Source organism: Vulpes lagopus, chromosome 12 (genome assembly GCF_018345385.1).
Source record: "Vulpes lagopus strain Blue_001 chromosome 12, ASM1834538v1, whole genome shotgun sequence".
Classification (NCBI taxonomy): domain Eukaryota; kingdom Metazoa; phylum Chordata; class Mammalia; order Carnivora; family Canidae; genus Vulpes; species Vulpes lagopus.
This window is the reverse complement of record NC_054835.1, coordinates 49170206-49190823: the sequence shown is the minus strand read 5'-3', so window position 1 is coordinate 49190823 and position 20618 is coordinate 49170206. Positions and strand designations below refer to the sequence as shown.

At 48.4% G+C, this 20618-nt stretch overlaps 2 long non-coding RNA genes across 6 annotated transcripts; one reads left to right on the top strand and one right to left on the bottom strand.

Annotated features, from left to right (window-relative positions):
• Positions 1-5417: 5417 nt before the first annotated feature.
• Positions 5418-13004, top strand: LOC121473794. Of its 5 annotated transcripts, none has more exons than XR_005983227.1 (5): positions 5418-5666; positions 5781-9125; positions 9817-10887; positions 11493-12146; positions 12322-13004. It is a non-coding gene; the product is annotated as an uncharacterized LOC121473794 (long non-coding RNA). The 5 variants fall into 5 exon arrangements; XR_005983225.1 differs by having other exon boundaries at positions 5419-5666; positions 11493-11604; XR_005983228.1 differs by lacking the exon at positions 12322-13004 and having other exon boundaries at positions 5419-5666; positions 11493-11604; positions 12015-12313.
• A 1242-nt stretch (positions 13005-14246) lies between these two features.
• LOC121474192 lies at positions 14247-20109 on the bottom strand. The gene is made up of 3 exons (XR_005983280.1): positions 19749-20109; positions 16258-16389; positions 14247-15701 (listed from the first exon to the last, which is right to left on the bottom strand). It is a non-coding gene; the product is annotated as an uncharacterized LOC121474192 (long non-coding RNA).
• Positions 20110-20618: the final 509 nt, after the last annotated feature.

Below are 20618 nucleotides of genomic sequence, written 5' to 3'. Positions count from 1 at the left end.
GGTTCAGAAGATGGGACAGTATTGTCATATTTCCCTTTGACGATTTCTAACAAGTATTTCTGGGAAATTTCCCCTCTGGACCCATCGCAGGAACTCTACTCCTTAAGATGGAAAGGATGGAGCGAAACTTTCCTAATTATAGGATGGCATACTGGGGATGACTAGGAGGTCTTACTTAGGTCAGGTTATTCTGAAATCCCTGAAGTCCTGGCACCCATCCACGTCCATCCCTACCTACCTCCCTTCCCCCCTTCCTGCCTCCCTCCCTCACCCATCTCACCTGGAAATGATGGAGGAGCAGGGAGGAGAGAGGAGATCCAGGCTTGCAGAATGAGACATCCTTCTATTTCAAGCTAAGCCAATCAATTCAGATGGACAGATGTACTCTGATCAATTGTTTTGTAGGGAGAGCAAGATGTTTATCAAAGTCAAATACCTTTCAATACACTATTCTCCCTTTAGCAGGTATCATGGACTAAAAGAAAACAATGTGGGTTCAATTTCGATAAAGTTATGAATCTTGAAGAGTGTTCAGATTGCTCATTTTTTCCTTTCTCCCCCATCTTGTGCAGTTCATCAAGCCACCTCCCACTCATCATTTCATATATAATTTATTTATATCCCAAGTCACTTCAGAGACGTTGTTGTGGCTTACCAAAAGAAAAAAAAAACCCAGCCAATAAAACCAATAGTATATGAAGTCAAATAGGAAAACAGAGTGGAGAAAAAATTAAAAATTAAAAATTAAATGTCAATTCCTGTTGTTCCGAGTAGGGTAATGCCTGATTGGGAGTGTTCTGCTGATCAGGATGTAAAAAGAAACATGATACACATATCTCTTGATCAGGGAAAAGGAAACATTGTGGGATTTTTTTTTTTTTTGCAGGGTAGCAGGGGAGACTAAATTTTTGTTGGTACTACACTTTGAAAGAAATTTCTCCTATGATACATAGCAGGGGAACAGCATGGACCAATACCTTGGCAGCAGTTTTTGGATCAACTAATGATTTTTTTTTCAAAAAGATGTTCACGTGGCTAGTCCTTATGAGGTCTTTTGTTGGGAGTTAGAAATCCTGACACTGGAGTTCTGCCCAGAGATGCTGATTCAGTGAGGGCATTTGATCAACTCTCAAAGGCGCCCAGGATTAAGCTCAGACTGGTGAGAACTTTGGGATGCAAATGGGATTTTCTAATGTATTAGCCATTCTTTTGCATCTTTGAAAGCCGTGTCCTCAATGTTATCATCCAATCATTCTGATTTTTAGTAGGATGAAATCTATGCCCACACCAACATTTAAGGGGGAATCAGGGACACAATCATTCAGACATGAATCCACTTAAGTTAGCTCTCATTTGATCTATTTATTTATTTTTACCACATCTCCTTTCACAATTAAGTCAGTGCAGCATACAGAAGATGCATAATACACAATGGTAAATTATAAATTATAAATTAAGGCAAGGAAGACAAATGAAATATGGAGTCAAGACCAGGGTAGGTACAGGGTGAGGTTGGCCAGAGAGAAGATATGATTGCAATAAAGTCTTTCTATTGCTACAAATTGGATGCGAATTTGCTGAGGGCTTCCTGGAGGAGAGGAAGCAAAGTTCATGTTTTTCCCCTCTGGTCCACAAACATCTGGCTGAAGCACAACCATGCAATGTTTCCATCATGCTTGTAAGGTGGAGCCACCACCTCCACCAAAAACTAAGGATGATATGATTTTCTCTTTGTGACCCAATAATAGCCACCGGTGGCCTACACTTCCGGTTCTAAGAGCTCGTGGGGTTCCCTCACATTGCTCTGGTCTGCTTTTCTGTTCTCATATCCACCCCAGGCTCCCCAGTTTTTCTCCTTCATTACTTCAGCTCACCTATAGCTTTACCTCTTCATGGGCCTGATTCCAGCTTGGGGCTTCTCTTCAGGCTTGGCCTTGCCTACTAACTGGCTCAAGTGGCCATTTCCAAGAGTGATAATCTGGTTCCCCAGGCCATCATTTTACATCTGGCCAGGTTACAGGTTGTTGGCCAGTCTATGGACTGGTGATGGTCTGGGTCAGCTACTCCATTGTCTCTGATCAGTTAACCATGGATGGAGCAACATAATCCAAAATACCAGCCAGGGTCGGGGGTTGGGGATGCGGAGGGAGCTGCGGGTGAAACATTTTCCCTGCAATGAGGTTTAAATATGGCAAGCAATCAAAGACTTCATCTATTCATGTGGGAGAGGGATTGAGCATGAGCCTGGGAACACTGGTTGCCCTCTTGGCTCTGTTACATCCGTTTATAAAATAGACACTTTTGTCTTTATGAAAAATCTTTTCTTCCGAGTTGCTAAAGTCATTCTCTTTGGAAGTATGTTAAAGGCCCTGCAGTGAACAATCCCTTTATTTTCTAAAATTTTAAAAAGATTTATTTATTTATTTTGGGGGTGGGTCGGCAAGCATGGAGCCTTACGTGGGGCTTGATCTCAAGACCCTGAGATCAACACTCAAGCTGAAACCAAGAGTCCGATGCCCAGCCGACTCTGTCACCCAGGCACCCCAATCCCTTTAAAGTATAGTAGGCATATGAATTTCTGAATGTGTTTTGCTATAATCCCTTTCTTGTATTTTTTTAAATGTCATATTGATTTATAGTCTGTGGACCAAGTCTTTTTTAGACCCCTGCTACTCGGATGGAGGGCATCAACGGGCAGCCTGTTAGGAATGCAGAATCTCAGCCTCACAGTGACCTGCTGAATAAGAATCTGCGCTTAAACAAGATCCCCAGAAGACTAGTGTGTGCATTAATGTCTGAGAAGCATCTTGGTAGAGCAAGCTTTGGGAAGCACTGGAGACTCTGACCAGGAATTGAGGCTTTGAGAGCTGATGTGTCTTGCCTGAAGTCCCACAATGGGTCAGGAATAGATTTGTGATCAGAATCCATGTCCCGAGTCCTGGTCATATTCTCTCTCTGATGCCCCATGATGTCTCCCACAGCGAGGAAATGAGGTGGTGGCTCAATTAGGCTATTGTTAGAGTGTAAAGTAACATGTGATTAGGGTGAGTGTGTAATTTACCACCCAAACATGGTCACTTTGGGACCACAAAGTGGTCAGGAGAAGAGGTGTCAAGTGACGCAGGTGGTCATTCTACATACCTAAAGTTTGTTCTAGTTTACAGAGCCCTCTCATATCTGTTAACTCACCTAAACAACATAAATATCCATAAACTAGATGGTCTTAAAGTCCTAACGTTTACATAAAAACCTGGTTCTCGGGAAGTCCGGGGGGCTCAGCAGTTTAGCGTTGTCTTCAGCCCAGGGTGTGATCTTGGAGACCTGGGATCGAGTCCCACGTCGGACTCCCTGCATGGAGCCTGCTTCTCCCTCTGCCTGTGTCTCTGCCTCTCTCTGCGTGTCTCTCATGAATAAATAAATAAAATCTTAAAAAAAAGAGAAAAACCTGGTTCTCAAGTAAACACACACACACAGTCTCACAATAATAGGTAATCCATGATCCAATCTAATCAAGAAAAAAGGGAGCCGAAAGCAACAAAAGAGGATAGTGAAGAAATAACCACAGGTACCCACACATTTAAACAGACTCTGTAATTACTTTGCACAACCCATTCCAATAAATTTGAAAATCGGGGTGAAATGAGCGCTTTCTCTGCTGTCATACACCAATGCAGTGGCCTTGCTAGGACTGGGAGCCATAGCTGTTGGCTTTTTTGTCAAGTCATTTCCCTATGAGTCAACCAGACTTCGGAATTTGGTTTCTGGAACCGTTTTCCAGCACTTAAAGTCAGAGCTAAGATATCTTGGTGGCTTGGGAGGAACTTGGTTCTTCCTCCAGAATGGGAACCAGATTATCTGAAGAGTTGATCTTTGAGGGCACCGCTTATGGCAGTTACCCACCTGCCCGCTTCTGACAGTGGCTTCCATGTGTCGTGCTCCAGCTGCCCGGCTCTGGAAATGAAACTCAGGCACGTCCTGGATCCTGAGAATCCTGTGTCTCTGACCTGGGAGGTCTCACCCTGCCAGGGATTGGTTAGTCCTACCCCTCCCTTTATAGATGAGGAAATTGAGAACAAGGGGAAGGAAGTAACTGTCAAGTTGAGCTTAATTTCATTTCAAGTTTTGTGCTTACTATTATGCACTCTTTATGATACAGATATATTTTTAAAATATTTTATTTATTGATTCATGAATGACACAGAGATGTAGGCAGGGGAAGAAGCAGGCTCCCTGAGGGGAGCCCGATGCGGGACTCCATCCCAGGACCCCCACTATCACACCCTGAGCTGAGGGCCGAGGCTCAACCACTGAGCCACCCAGGCGTCTCTAATGATATAAATTTTAATAATAGTAACAACTGATATTCATTTGTTTGCTCCTTCGTGTTCCCTTAACAACTGTCTGAAGCAGGCAGTCATTGCACCATCTTCGTTTTACAGAAACCGAAGCACAGAAGGGTTAAGTAACTTGCCGGAAGACACACAGCTAGTTAGTAAGTACCAGAGTTGAGACTTGACCCCAAATGACCCGATTCCAGAGTCTATATACATATACACCCTTACCTCCATTTACTACTACTACTAGAGTTCTCATATTATTCCGAGATGACACCTCTCTGACTATGCATACAGGGGAGCCACTAGGCATGGTGATTTTTAAGAAAGTGTCCCAAGAGACATGAGAGAAACTATGGTTTACCTGCTATTCACCACATGTCAGTCACTACGCTGAGCCTTTTACGTGCATTAGCTCAGTAATCTTAAAACCAAACCGCCCCTGCCCGCCCACCCCTCCAAAAAACAGATAAGGAGGATGCACGAGCCTCACCGATCAGATGGAGAAAATGAAGCCCAGAAGAGTTTCCATAACTTGCTTGAGATGCTAAAGCTAGGGGAAGTCCAGGGTTCGCAGCCAGCCCACGGCAGGTGAGCATCACACCTCAGCGGCCACCTTACTCCACTGCCGGTTACCTCCGCCCTTCTTTCTGACCTCAAAGCACCTGAACAGACAGGTGTCATTTGTCACCACTCAGCCGCTCGCCTCCGGTTAGATGAGGAACCGATGCTCAGAAAGTTGAAGCAACCTGCTGAGGGCCACACGGTAGGGACCGGCCAGCCCGGGATCCGGACCCCACGGTGTACGGTCTTCACCTCCCCCAGGTTTAGGGATGCGGTCCGGAGCCGGCTGTCTGCGACCGAGCCTCCCCGGCGGCGCCCGGGACCGCGGGGCTCACCTGCGGCTCCGCCGGAGCGGGGGGGGGGGGGGGGGAGGGGGGGGGCCGGGGGCGCCGGACCCCGCCCCCTGGCGGCAGGTGGGCGCGGCGCAGCGCAGCGCATGCTAATGAGCCCGCGGCGCGGCGCGCTGATTGGCTGGCGGGGCCCCGCGGCTTTCCCGGGGCGGGGGCCGTGGCCGGGTGGAGGGGCGCCCCCCGCCCCCCGCCCCCCGCCCCCCGCCTCCCGCCTCCCGCCCCCGCCCCCGCCCCGCGCTCGGGGCCGCCCTCCTCCCCCGGGGACGCCGCGGCGCGTGCGGGGCTGGCGGCCGCCTTCGCCGGGGGCTTCCCCTGCTGCCGGCCGCGGGCGTCCTGGCTCTGACTCGGCGCGGGGTCCGGGATGACGATCCGACACCAAGGCCAGCAGTACAGGCCGAGGATGGCATTTCTGCAGAAGGTGAGCGCGGTGGGGGGCCTGGGCCCGGGGCGCGGGGCGCGGGGCCGGGAGTGGAGGGCTCCCCTGGGGCTTCAGCGCCTCGCGCGTGTTGTACTAACGACGTTCTCTCTCCAGGGTTCCAAGCCGCCCCTGGGCCTCCAGAACCAGCAGTGCTTGGGCGGGATGTTGGAGGGCGAAGAGCCTGTCCGAGGGGCCCTCCACCAGCTCCGGTGATCCGGGTAACCTGCGCGTGAAGGTCCCGGCTGCCCTCCCCCGCCCCTGGCTCGCTCCCCCGGCCACCTGCCGCCGCTCCCCGGGATCGGCCCTCGCACCCACACCGCGAGATAGGTCCCGTTCTGACCCCGTTGTTAAGGACCAAGACTGGAAGACCTGGTGCGGTGCAGTGAAGCTGGTGTCGCTGCAACAGTCAAAACACAAAGTGTGCAGCCCGCAGCGCGCGTAGGAGTTTCCAGTCGTGTGTGAGGAGTAGGGGAAGGCGCCCCGAGGCGAGGACCTCTGCGGCACAGAGGGCGGAGGGAAGACCCAGGTGGGGCGGCGGCGTGTCTGAGTCTGGAGGCAGGTTGTGCTATTGCTGAGCTTAGCATATGGGGGCGAGGGGGTGGGTGTGAGGCTGGAGAGGCAGGCCAGGCCAGGCCAGATCCTACAGCTCCTGGGCCTTCCAAAGGTGGTCCCATTTCCCCCTGAAGAAGCCAAGGCGGGATTTGGAGCAGGTGAGTGATGTGGTCAGATTCAAGGTCAAAACCAAGTGCAGGGCAGCCCGGGTGGCTCAGCGGTTTAGCGCCGCCTTCAGCCCGGGGCGTGATCCTGGAGACTGGGAATAGAGTCCCACGTTGGGCTCCGTGCGTGGAGCCTGCTTCTCCCTCTGCCTGTGTCTCTGCCTCTCTCTCTCTGTCTCTCTCATGAATAAATAAATAAGATATTAAAAACAAAACAAAACCAAGTGCAAAAGCCCAGTCTGATGTGAGCCACAGGAGGCATGCACTTGGTTGCAAGCATGGGTTGTCTTCTTTTCCCTGAGCTGAGAGAGTTCACTCAAGTCCTCCTGTGTGCACTGCAACTCTGGCTGCCTAGGAAGTGACAGGGTCGTGAAGGACTGGGAGAAAGGTAACTGGTCAGGAGGTCACTTCTTTCTCCTCTGGCTGCCATCTCCCCAACTCAGGCACAAGGCAACTCTTGGGTAGACAGGCCCACCAGCCCCCTGCTGCTGCCTCTGATCTCTGGCACCCCACCAGAGAGGGCTCCTGGTCTTACTTAAGATATGACAGAAAAGAGGGGCATCTGGGTGGCTCACTCGGTTAAGCAACTGACTCTTGATTTCAGTTCAGGTCATGTCAGGGTCATGAGATCAAGCCCCGCATCAGGCTCCGTGCTGGGTGTGGAGCCTGCTTAAGATTCTCTTTCTTTCCCTCTGCTCCTCTCCATCTCTCTCTCTCAAAAAAAAAAAAAAAAAAAAGTGGCAGAAAGAGGTGGAGAGTCTGCAATCCAGGAGCTTAGCCTAAGGGAGTGAGCTGAGGACACGCAGTAGTCAGAAGAACGTGATGAGGCAGCCTCGTGTGGCCGCCAGCACCCACAGGGCTCTGCTCCTGTTGCAGCCTATCTCCTGTCCTGGCAGCTCTGACCAGCTAGGGGTGAGCTGGACAAAACATTCCTCCAGGCCTCTAAAATGTTTTTCTCTCCAACGTAGGGGAGACACTTGGGCGAGGACTACAAGAAGCAGGGATTTTTTTTTTTTTTAAGATTTTATTTATTCCTGGGAGACACACAGAGAGAGGCAGAGACACAGGCAGAGGGAGAAGCAGGGAGCCCGATGTGGGACTCAATTCTAGGACCCCAGGATCACACCCTGAGCCAAAGGCAGACACTCAACCCGAGCCACCCAGGTGCCCAGGAGTAGCGATCATAAGGAGGCTTGGATGGATATAGAATTGCTTGTGTCATCTCTACATTCCTCCATGCATTAAACACTTATGGGGCATCTTCAGTGTTTTGGACATTGCTAGGTGCTGGGATAGCAAAGACATTCAAGACACGGTCCCTGTCTGCGAGTGGCTTCTAGTCTAGTAGTGGGAGACAGCCACATAGGCCAGTCCAGTGGCTCATCACCGCTCATCACATGACAGACACCTGGAGGATAGAGGAGGTGCCTAAGTGTGATCGTTCACTTTATTCTGGGTGGAATATCATGAAAGGATTCTGAAGATTCTGTGGTGGTTTAGCTGGGTCTTGAAGAATGCAAGGGTGTTCTGGAGGCAGACAGGGTGTCGGAGGAGGGCGGGATGTAGGAGCAGGAGGACATACACTAAGCTGTGGATCTCTTGTGTGTCAGTTGTTGATCAGAGTCGGATGGTGATGGCCAACAGGTGGTTCTGTTTCTAGAGGGAGGTTCTTGAATACTTGAGAAAGGTTCTCAGTGGTTAGTGAGGATATAACAAAAATGAGGACTTTTTGAGGCTGGACACAGATAACCAGGCTTATGGGACTTGGGCATTTAGACTGTGTCTGGCAGCAGTGGAGTTAGGATGTGAGTCCCTCGTGGGGAAGGGAGTGCAGTGGTTTGGGATCCTATTACATCTTTGCACAACAAAGGCCATGATTAGTATGGTCTCCAGGAAGCCCTCTCTGGTTTATGGGAACACTCTGCTCCTTGACGTCTTATAGAGTGACAGCCACTTAATATGAGGAGAAACCATGAGTGTGGGTGGACAGGATATTGATGCTATTGCTTTTGAAATGCTTGTAGTGATGGTCTGGATTCTTTGAAATGCTTGATGTCATACCTCAGTCAGCTGGAATCTGAAAAGAAATGCTAGGCTGGTTGTGGGGTCAGATAGGCTAAGGATGACCTTTTTCTTGCAGCATTTGTTTGCGGCCTCAGGAATTAGTTGTGGAGAAGTCAGGATTCTAGAAAGCCAGGAAGCTGTGGTCTGGACAATGCTGTGTGCGAGTGTGTGTGTGTGCATGATGGGGGTAATGGTGGGGGTGGTCTTCACTGTGTCTAATAAGAGAAGATACCTCAGGAGGGATGCACACAGAACACCATGTTGAGGGGAGCCCAGAGAAATGCCCCAGCAACACCCTTTCTGGAGGAGAGCTTGAAAATCGAGGTGGACTTTTCTCTTGTTGGTGGGCAGTGCTCATTTAAGACAAGGAGATGGAAAAAAGAAAAAAAAAGACAAGGAGATGGCCAAGATCACCTCTGAGACTTTAGGAGTCAGGCATATGTTCTGCATGTGAGATTCATTATAATTCTCTTTTAGGGAACCACTTAAATGAATTTACATTGGAAAAGGTCAGAGGAAAATTATTCTGTGCCCTAGTGGGAAGACTTTTGTCTTAGTCTATTCAGGCCGCTGGAACAAAATACCACAGCCTGGGTAGCTTATAAACAATATAAATGTATTTCTCGAAGTTCTGGAGGCTGGAAGTCTGAGATCCCGGGTGCCAGCATGGTCCGGTATGGTAAGAGCCCTCTTCCCTGTCGTAGACTTTGTGCTGTGTCCTCACATGGGGGAAGGGTCAAGGAAGCTCCCTGGGGTCTCTTTTATGAGGGCATGATCTCATCGACCAAAGACTTGACAGAAATAAAACTAGCAAATCACCGCAGTGGTAATTAGTAAAAGTTTATTGTGCCCACACCAAAAAGACAGTTTGCAAACTGGGAGCACTCAAACCAAAGCAGAGCATGAGGCTCAGGGACATACTGTTATAAAACAGCTTAGAGGGGCACCTGGTGGCTCAGTGGTTGAGCATCTGCCTTTGGCTCAGGTTGTGATCCTGGGGTCCTGGGACCGAGTCCCACATCGGGCTCCCTGCATGGAGCCTGCTTCTCCCTCAGCCTATCTCCCTGACTCTCTGTGTGTTTCTCATGAATAAATAAAATCTTAAAAAAAAAAAAACCAGCTTAGAAAGCATGGAGGCAGTGACTGTTTATTCTTTACAGTTATTGGTTATAATAGAATTTTCTTAAATGATGAGGAACTCGGCAGCGCTTACCTCACGTCAGCCTGGGGAAACAGTTCACATTTTGCTGATAATTTCCAGAGGCATAAGCAAGAAATGACCCGGTCAAGTTAGCCTTGCAAAATAAGCTACATCAACCTTTGCCTGTATGACTAAACTGTTTTTTTTCTTTTTTTCTTTTTCTGCTTAGGGAATTTTCGAGGCTGGTCTTCATTTGGTTTTGGTTTTAACGGTTTCCACTTATGACTGTTGCAGGACACAAATATTCAGACCATGGCAACTCCTGAAAAATCTACATGGCACACACACGCTCCCTTCTCCCCAGCAAAACCTTCCTTTGTACAAAGTGTGACCCCCCCCCCCCCCCGCCGACCCCGCTGGCAAGAAATCTGCCTCTTTTCCCTTGGCCATGTAAAAATAGTTCTTATTGATCCCCTTTGAAGGTCAGATTCCAATTCTTCATAGATTGATTTTTTTCAACACAAAGGGAGAGAAAGCAACCTGCTGATATTATCAGAGAAGTTTAAATTTCTAATTGGCCAAGTGGGTAAAACTCCTCCATCTCCTGCTTAGGACCCCCACACACGCAACCACCAAACCAGACTCTCTAGTAAGAAGATGGTCATTTCATCCAGTAAAATATAGTATTTTCTGTAAAAGTTATTTATAACCTGAAAAGTTATAAGTGAAAGGAGGAAGTATTTGGCCGTGTCATTAGAAACTAATGCTGGCTTAATAGGATGTGCGTGTGCGTGTGTGTTGGGGAAGACGGCATCTCTGGCTGCTTCCACATGGAGTGACCCCCACAGCCCATGGCTCCTCAGCCCCCCATGTCTGGGTGAAGCAGCCACCCCCTCCCATTTGCTCCCTTGCTGCGGTGGGCATCTGGCTGACCCAGTGGCCAAGATGCTGCCACCGATCCAGAGCAATCCGTGAGCCAAGAAAGTGTCTGTGCAGATGAAGCGTGCAGCCGATTTTGCACGAGGAGCCCTAGGTGCCACCTGGGTGCCACCTGGGCCCCAGCCCTTCTCACAGGCTGGCTGCCACTGTGTCTGGACTGGTTTCAACTGATGGCGCACTTGATCCCAGCTCTGCACCTGATTCTAGCTGGTTTCTCAGGATGGTGGTTCAGCTGCAAATACTGGCTTAGCGACAGTAAGCCATAGTAATTCCTATTCCTATGAAATAGGAATCCCAGCCCCCACTCCCCACATTGACTTAGGACCTTGTCCCACACTCTGCCTTCCAGCCTCAGGAGCAGGTGGGTTGGGTGATGGTGGTGGGGGGCAGGTCGAGTTTTTCCAATTCTGGGCTCCTCTGCCCAATTCTTTTCCTCCAGTGCAGCCAGGTCAATGTATACCTTCCTCTCTGCCTGGCCATGTGGAGGGCTCCCTTCAAAGTCCCCTTCCCCCAGGAAGCACTCCCTGACCATCCTGATAATCTCTGCTCCCCCTGAGGTCCTGTGCGGCTTGGATCCGTAAGGCCCACGCGGGACACATTTTATCCTGTGTTTTGTGTTGATCTCTGTCTTGAGTACTGCTACCCCAGCTCCCAGAGGACAAAGATTACGTTCTTTCTTTTTAGCAATCATAGAACTGATTTCGTAAGAAGGATTCAATTAAATTTCTCTCTCTGGATTAGTTGGCTAGTTAAGTGTTTTGTTTTGTTTTTTCTTATGGAGCTCTACTGCCTGGTCCCTGAAGGGCACATTGTGACAATAACTTCTATCACCGCCCCCCGGCCCAGCTGTCACCACTTCTGTATTGCCTTAGAGAGTATCTGTTTCATGTTCAATATTTTCATTTGGTCTTCACGACTACCCCTTTTAAAGAGAGGGGACCAGAATTCTACATTTTTTTCCCTCAGTGGATGAAAACACAGAAATGCAGAGGGGTTACATGACGGGTCCTGGGTCACACTGCTGACAGCGGAAGCTTCTCTGATGCAGGGAAGACCAGGGGGCCCACTGGGACCGCAGGTAGGTTCACGCACAGGTAGAGCTCTGTGAACTCAGGGCTCATACACTGTTGCATAGAGTTAGGATGAATTTGCAGGAAAATAGCCACTGCGGGATTGAGACAGTGAAATCTGGAGGGAGCCGTGGTGGGCAGGAGTCCTGCAGGTGGAGGTGTGGCAGGCCAGGCTGAGTGGCTTTGGGAGGACGAGGAAGACTGTGCTGATGGGCCGGAAGGGCCTTGGGTCTTATTGTAGTTACTGCACCACCCCTGATATGTCTTGCCTCTTTCACTCTGCTTTTGCTGCACCCGCCTCCTGGGACACCCTACCCCTCCTCTCTCCCTGGGGCTCCCTGGGAAGTGTCTCCTGGACACTTCTGCGTGTATGTTCCAGCAGCATGGCACAAACTGAAGTCTTTCACTTCCCAAACAGGCTGCTGCTTTTGAGTTTCCCATTCTGGACACAGGTGGACGCCACCATTTGCTTGGCAGGGAGGCTGGAAACCTGGGAATCCTGTTCTCTTTCCCTCACCCACCAAGTCCTACCCAGTGATCAAGGACAAAGGTCCGTCTACACCTTCAGGGCTGCCAGCCTCCACTCTGTCTTGTCCTCACTGCTTCTGCCCGGACCGCCACTCACAGGGCCCCCACCTCTGCATGCACCCTCTTTTTGTTACCGTCTATAAAACAAAGCAAACTATGATGCTCCTCTCTGAACTTCTGGTTGCTTGTTGTTGCAGGGTCCTCCGGAGTCCTGTGTTGAAGGACCTCAGAATGTGATTCTATTCGGATGTTATCTTAGTCTGCTTGGGCTGCCAAAATAACATCCCACAGATGGGGTGGGGTGGCGGGGCTTCAACAGCAGAAATGTCTTGGAGGCTGGAGATCAAGGTCCTAGCAAGTAGATTTTATTTGGACACCTCTCTCCTTGGCTTGGAGGCAGCTGCCACCTGGCTGTGTCCTCATGAGACCCCTCTGTGCATGCCCAGAGAGGGGGCGGGGGCAGTGGGCTCTCAGGTCTCTTACAAGCACTAATCCTATCTGAGCCAGGCCCCATCCTTCTGATCTCCTTTAATTTCTTCTCGAAAGGCCCTCATCTCTAAATACAGTCATACTGGGGATTAGAGCTTCCACATATGAATGGGTGTGTGTGTCATAAATACGAGTTCATAACAGAGACAAAACCTTCAAAGAGGAGATTAAGTTAGCATGAGGCCATTAGGGTGCGACCGAATCCAATTTGACTGGTGTTCCTGTAAGAAGAGGGCATGAAGACACATAGAGAGACACCAGGGACACCAGGCACAGGGACGACCCCCTGCAAGCCAAGGAGAGAGGCCAGGAAGACACCCACCCTGCTGGCGCCCCGATCTCAGACTTCCCAGCCTCCAGAACTATGAGGAAATAAAGGTCTGGTGTTTGAGCCACCCTGTCCGCGGTATTTTGTTACAGCAGCGGGAGCAAGCTGATACACTTAGGAAAGGACATTCACAGTCTTGTGTCCTGGATCCATCTGCTCTTCCCCATGCGCAGTGTACTTTTATGCTCTTGTGCCTTTGCACACGTTTGCTCCTCGGTCCGGAATGCCCTTTTCCTCTGTGATGAGGCAACCCGTTCTCTCTAGTAGTAGGACGTTGGCCCACTTGAATTCACATTTGCATACGAGAGAGAGTTCTTTGTTGTGTTAAACTTTCGATTCCACAGCATAGTCCAGCCTGTCCTAATACAGCCTCATTATCTGCCCAAATCTTTATCTTTTAAGTTCCTGTTTAAATGCTTTTTTTTTTTTTTTAAAGATTTTATTTATTTGAGAGAGAGAGAGAGACCCCACAAGAAGGGAGAGGGAAAGAGGGAGAAGCGGACTCCTCCCTGAGCTAAGCTGGGATCCCCACTTGAGGCTCCATCCCAGGACCCCAGGATCATGACCTGAGCAGAAGGCAGATGTTTAACTGGCCGAGCCACCCAGGTGCCCTGCTACCTCTTTCAAGGGCTTTCAAGGGGCACTGGGTGACTCAGTTGGTTCAATGTCTGCCTTTTACTTGGGTCATGATCTCAGGGTCCTGGGATTGAGTCCTGAATCAGGTTCCATGCTCAGTGGGGAGTCTGCTGCTTCTTCTCCTTTTGCGTTCTCTCTCAAATAAATAAACGAACAAATAAAATCTTTTAAAAAAGAAAACGTGTGACATATTGTGATAATTACAGAATGACACAAAGACATGAAGCAAGCAGATGGCATTAGAAAAATGGAGCTGATAGATTCACTTGATTCAAGATTGCCACAAAGCTTCAGTTTGTAAAAAACAGTATCTGTGAAGTATGATAAAGTGAAGCACAACAAGACGTAGTTTTATGAATTTTTTCTACTGTGATCAATTACCTTGATTTTTAGAATATCGAATCATCCTTGCATTTCTGGAATAAACCCTAGTTGGATTTTTTTTTTTAAGATTGGCTTTATTTATGTATTTATTTTTAAAGATTTTATTTGAGAGACAGAGCACAAGTGTGGGGAGGTGGTGGAGAGGCAGAGGGAGAAGGAGCAGCAGGCTCTCCACTGAGCAGAGAGCCCAACCTGGGGCTCAATCCCAGGACCCAGAGATCATGACCTGAGCTGAAGGCAGATGCTTAACCGACTGACACCCAGGTGCCCCTGGATGCTTGATTTTATTTGCTAATATTTTATTGAATATTTTGCATCTATATTCATGAATGAGGGCTTTTTATGTTTCCTTTCCTGATACCAATCAGTTCCCCAGTTTTCTGACACCAACTGCGTGTCTAACAATTCAATTCAGTTCTGACACTGCCTGAAGTTAGCATCAGACTCCACACGTTTAAGGCTAAGTCCTACAAGACGGCCCCTACTTTAGATGCCAGTGTAAGTCCCAGGTCACCAGGACTTCTGATGACTGGCTGTAAATCCATACCACCCCATGCACATGGTTCAGTAACTCACTAGACCAACTCACAGAACTCACAAAAGTACTTTATTTACTATTACTGGTTGATTTGAATGGATACAATTTAGGAACAGCCAAGTGGCAGAGATGCACAGGGGAAAGTACAAGAGGGTGGGTGGTGTGTTTGGAACTTCCAAGCTCTTTCAGGGTGAGCCACCTTCCCAGAACCTGGATGTGTTCACCAACCCTGAAGCTTCCTGAACCCAGGTTTTTATGGAGGTTTCATTATGTAGTCATGATTGTTCAAATCATTGGATATACGTGATTAACTCTAGCCCCTCTCCCCTCTGTAGAGGTCAGGGGATGGGGCTGAAACTTCCAACCTTCTAGTCAAGCCTTGGTCTTTCTAGGTATCAGCCCTCAGGGCCTCCAGCCACCAGCCATCTCTTCAGCATCCAAAAGACACTCTCAACACTGCTGAGATTACCAGGGTTTTGTGCCAGGAACCTGGACAAAGACAAATCTTCACTCATTTCCAAGGGCAGTAAGATGTAGGGTAAGCTCTAAGGGAGTAAGATCAGTGACCAGTATTTTTAGTCCAGCCTGGCAGAGACCATCTTAGCATCTCCTCCCACTGCTAGGACTACGCATCTTATTGTAGCTTGGTGGTCCTAGCCTTCGGCATCCCCATTCCCCAACTCTCCACATGCCCAAACCTCCTGCCTCTTACCCTACTATCTCCCCAAGAGCTTCTAAAACAATTGCAGCACCCTCTGCACTTGGTGGGTGAGGTTTCCACAGGAGTCTGGCATCCTCTTGGAAAATAATCAGGAACTATTGTGGTGTGAGCAGCTCCAGTATCTGCTTTTCCACGTGAATGTCTGGATTCAGCCTTTCGTAACAGAGCTCTTGGAGCCTGCTCAAAATCTCATAGGTTGTTGGCATCACCTGGTATGAGAATGTTCTAAAGCACTGACATAAGATCTCTTGCCTGGTGTTATTTTCCTGGTTGCATTTCTGCCCCCAACAGTCGTCTTTTTCCACCCTTCTCTTGCTCAGGTGGAGGATGGGGATCCTAGGTTCTTGGGTCCTTTTTGAGTATTCATTTGTCAGATGGGTACTGTTGAGGTCAAACCCCAAAAACCAGCTCTTCAAATTCCTGGAGATGCTCTTTAGGGCCACTCTTCAAGTATGTTATGACCAATGTAGATAAATGACAGCTGTTGTTTGAAGCACATATAAAATATACAGAAAGCCAGTCACTACTGGAATTTATCATTAGAAATGGGAGAAAATACCTAAGAGCTATCTAAATAATTATAGCTATATTGCAACAATGGGCAAATGGAATTTTGACTCTGTACCTAATGGAGTTGAAGGGTCTTATCTGATTAGAAAACTATATGCAGTTAGTCTTAACATCAAGTAGTGTCATAAAAGAAAATTGAGTAAATAGATAAACACAGGTTTTGGTTCTTGGATGGGTTAAATGGGTGTTGGAGGAAATCATCAAGAGGACACTGATTACCAGTTGACCCTCAGGCTGGACCTGCGCAATGGGTCCTTCACCCTTAGATTATACATTCTGCCTTCTGTTCCCATGGTGGGAGCCATTTTCAAGCATGTAACCTTGAGACAGCAATGTGTGTTGAGATCATCTGGACAGTACACATGACCGATCATCCCCATTAAGGCTTCTGAATAGTTTTTAAGACTCTGGTGGGTGGATGCAATCTACTCATCTTACCACCACCCATGACAAGCCTTGCTTATTACCTGGCAATCTGCACTTTGCCTTTGGTCCCTCTTTGCGCTGTGTATGAAGAATAGTTTCAGATTTCACCCAGGAAGCTCCCAAGGCTTCGAACCAACAACAGGGCCAACAGACACTTAAACTTCAAAGGGAGCCTTTTTTTAAAAAAAGAATTTATTTATTTATTCATGAGAGACACAGAGAGGCAGAGACACAGGCAGAGGGAGAAGCAAGCTCCCTGCGTGGAGCCCGATGCGGAACTCGATCCCAGAACCCTGCGTCACGACCTGTGACAAAGGCAAATGCTGAACCACTGAGCCACCCAGGTGTCCCAATACTTAAACTTTAGAAAGAGATCAAATATATAGAATGAAATCAATCATCAATAGAAAGGACAAAGAGGCTATTTAAAAGGACCTCAAATCCTAACTCGGTGACCAGGGTGCAACTTCAAGGAGGGACAGCTGGAGAGAAGCTATTAACAGAAGAGCTTAAACCAAGTTAATTGCTTTGTACTCTAGCTTGAGAAAGAATATGGGAAGAGAGTCTCCGAAAGGGATATTCAAAAAGACAAATTTTTATCTTGCCTCTAGCACCATGGGAGAGAGTGCCTTTTACCCATGGAAATAAATATCTAGCCGATCTGATAGGTTTATCTGTAGAGTGAAGACACCTGATGCCATTAAACTTGGCTAGCATTCTCCTTGTTGATTTCATGCTAGTTGTCTTCCATACAACACACCCTAGTGTAACAGTCTGGTCCCCCACGTAGATCTTCTTTCAGGAAGGTACACCCTGTTGGCAAAAAAAATCATCCAGATGACTGAAAATTATTATTTTTCACTAGAAAGGAATTCACTCACACTCTAGGTTTATACATCAGTCCCTTTTGAGTTTGGTGAGCATTAGTCTGTCTCCTGGAGCCTGCTTATCTCTGTGCAAACTAGTGAAACTAGGTTTCTGGCCCTACACAATGGAGCCAGGGCACTCCAACCTATTTTTACCCTCATCTTTAAGCAGGTTTTGCTCGAAATTGCAAATTCAGTAATGTCCTAGAAAGTTACTTCAAAGCTCTGACAGAAGTTTGTGCCAAATACATGAAACTACCTCATTAAGAGCTTATTCAGTAACTTCAGTAACTAAGTAATCCTGAGCAAAGATCAAGACAACCCTTGTATTACATTTTATTCTATGTTACTGCAAGTTTCCAGTGAATGTCACTTAATGTCACACATACAACTCCCTTAAATGGTTTTTAGCTACATTCTATTTAAAGTAGGTCCTTCTAGGAGTCCATGAACAAATTTCCTCAGTTTGTCATTAAGGCGGCTTAACTGTAGAATTTTCACTAGGAACAATTCACGGGCTTTTTTTTCCCCCTAAATTATTCCCATTGTTTTATAACTATATATTGACAGTATTTTGCTCAATAATATTGAGATATTATTCACTGTCCATGACCTATGTAGGAGGAAAGCCAAAGAGGGTTTACTTCCTTTTCCAAATGTTACATGGTTTGCAATACTTGTTAATTATGGACCATTTTCTCAAACACCAACTAGCCTTCCTAAAATCCAGTGAGATGATTAAAAAAAAAAAAAAAAAAGTACTTCTGAAATTTGAGAAGGGGGAGTGCCTTCTGAACAGGTCTGTGTCCAAGTGAATGATCTGTCAGTATTTCCCAAAATATGTTCTGGGAAAAACAAAACAAAACAAAACAAAAAGAAAACCCCCCCCCCCCCCACTGGAGAGCTATTAATAGGGTGTTACTCAAAAATCTCAAAATGCTTGAGAAACGGGGCTAAACAAAGTCAGACGAATTAATCCATTACTGCAGCGCTTTTCAGAACAGTTCAGTGTTTTTACTAGTAACTGTGCCAATTGACCCTACTCCAAATCCAACACTGAACCTGCCCATGATGGTAAGCACATCATGGTAAAAGCTTTAAGTGAGGGCAGCCCCAGTGGCGCAGCGGTTTAACACCGCCTGCAGCCTGGGGCGTCATCCTGGGGTCTCGGGATCGAATCCCACATCGGGCTCCCTGCGTGGAGCCTGATTCTCCCTCTGTCTGTGTCTCTATGAATAAAAAAAAAAAAAAAAAAAAAAAAAAAAAAAAGCTTTATGTGAAATATTCCACAACACGATCTTCTAAGACAGCAGCGAAGGTGAATCTGCTTCACCAAAGAACCCATCCCACTCCCACCCACCTATGGTCAACACACGGCGGGCCTGACGGCAGACGCTATCCTCGCCTTAAAACCCAGGACAGGGGATCCCTGGGTGGCGCAGCGGTTTAGCGTCTGCCTTTGGCCCGGGGTGTGATCCTGGAGACCCTGGATCGAATCCCACGTCGGGCTCCCGGTGCATGGAGCCTGCTTCTCCCTCTGCCTATGTCTCTGCCTCTCTCTCTGTGTGTGTGTGTGTGACTATCATAAATAAATAAAAATTAAAAAAAAAAAACAGGACAATCGAAAGATGAATGGATAAAGAAGATGTGGTCTATATATACAACGGAATATTCCTCAGCCATTAGAAACGACAAATACCCACCATTTGCTTCGACATGGATGGAACTGGAGGGTATTATGCTGAGTGAAAAGAGTCAATCGGAGGACAAACATTATATGTTCTTATTCATTTGGGGAATATAAAAAATAGTGAAAGGGAATAAAGGGGAAAGGAGGAAAAAATGAGTGGGAAATATCAGAAAGGGAGACAGAAATGAGAGACTCCTAACTCTGGGAAACGAACTAGGGGTGGTGGAAGGGGAGGGGGATGGGGGGTGGGGGTGACCGGGTGACTGGCACTGAGGGGGGCACCCGAGGGGATGAGCACTGGGTGTTATGCTATATGTTGGCAAACTGAACACAATAAAAAAACAAGTTAAAAAGAAAAACAAAACAAAACACCCAGGAGAGGGGCACCTGGGCGGCTCAATGATCGTGCGTCTGCCTTGAGCTCAGGGCGTCATCCTGGATGGGGCCAGCATGGGGCCTGCTTCTCCCTCTGCCTGTGTCTCTGCCTCTCTCTCTCTCTCAGGAATAAACAAAACTTTTTTTTTTTTTTTTTAATATCCGAATAAAAATAAAATCGAGGGATCCCTGGGTGGCACAGCGGTTTGGCGCCTGCCTTTGGCCCAGGGCGCGATCCTGGAGACCCGGGATCGAATCCCACGTCGGGCTCCCGGTGCATGGAGCCTGCTTCTCCCTCTGCCTGTGTCTCTGCCTCTCTCTCTCTCACTGTGCGCCTATCATAAATAAAATAAAAATAAAAATAAAAATAAAATCGAGGACAATGGAGTTCAAGCGCTCCGGCAGTCTGCGGGTGGCAGGGAGACCAGGAACCCGGCACGGCGAGCGTCGGGGCATGTTCCGAGCCTTCCCCCCCCCCTCCCGCAGGGCGGGCACTCTCACCCCTCCCCCGGCACCTGCCCCCTCCTCCCCGGCCGCCGTGCCTCCCGGCTGGACCCGACTCCCGTCTCCCCGACCCGGACACCATGAAGTACTAAGGCACCTGCTTCTGTTCCCGTTACCAGCCTGTTTCAAGTGGACAAGGAGGTCGTGGTCTCACGTAGGCGGGATCGGGCCCTGAACTCCACCGCGAGGGCCTCGAGAAGTCATCCCAAGGGCACAAGCCCCGGCTTCGGGTCTCCGAGGGGCTCGTCCCGAGGCATCACTTCGGGGACAGAGGCCCCGGCGCCACGGCTTCAGGGTGGCCGCTCCGGGAAGCCCCCCAGCTCCGCGGCGTGAGGGTCGCTCCGAGCTGGCGCCCCGCCTTCTGCGGCCCGCGCCCACCTCGCTCGCCTCCGCAGAGCCGGGAGCCCGAGAGCTGCCATCAGGGACCACCTCATCCCGCTCCGGCCGGCGGAGCAGAACCGGAAGTGGCCCCCGGCGGAAGTCCCTCCTCCGAGAGTCGCGTTTCCTCTCTAGGACCTTGGAGGTCTCCTCGCCTCTATGGTCTGGACGCCCCGCCGCGGTTTGGCGGGAAAGAAAAGGGGGCGCCGGCCCCGCGCGGTGGAGCCTCGATCAGTGTCTTTGGGGGCACCCTACTGGTCCTTTTGACGTGTGCATCCGGCAGCATTACTGATAGAGTTATCCTCACGATTTAGAAAAATGGAGATGTGGGCCTCATAATGAGGCACCCCGGAATGTCTCAACAGTTTTCTTAGCTGATTTTTTTTTCTCTTTTAAATAATGCACTTTATTTTTATTTATTTATTTTTAAGAGTAAGCTCTATGCCCAAGGTGGGGCTTGAACTCACAACCCCGAGATCAAGAGTAGCATGTTCTATTGAGTGAGCCAGCCAGGTGCCCCTCTAGCTGTTATTTTATTTTATTTTATTTTATTTTATTTTATTTTATTTTATTTTATTTTATTTTATTT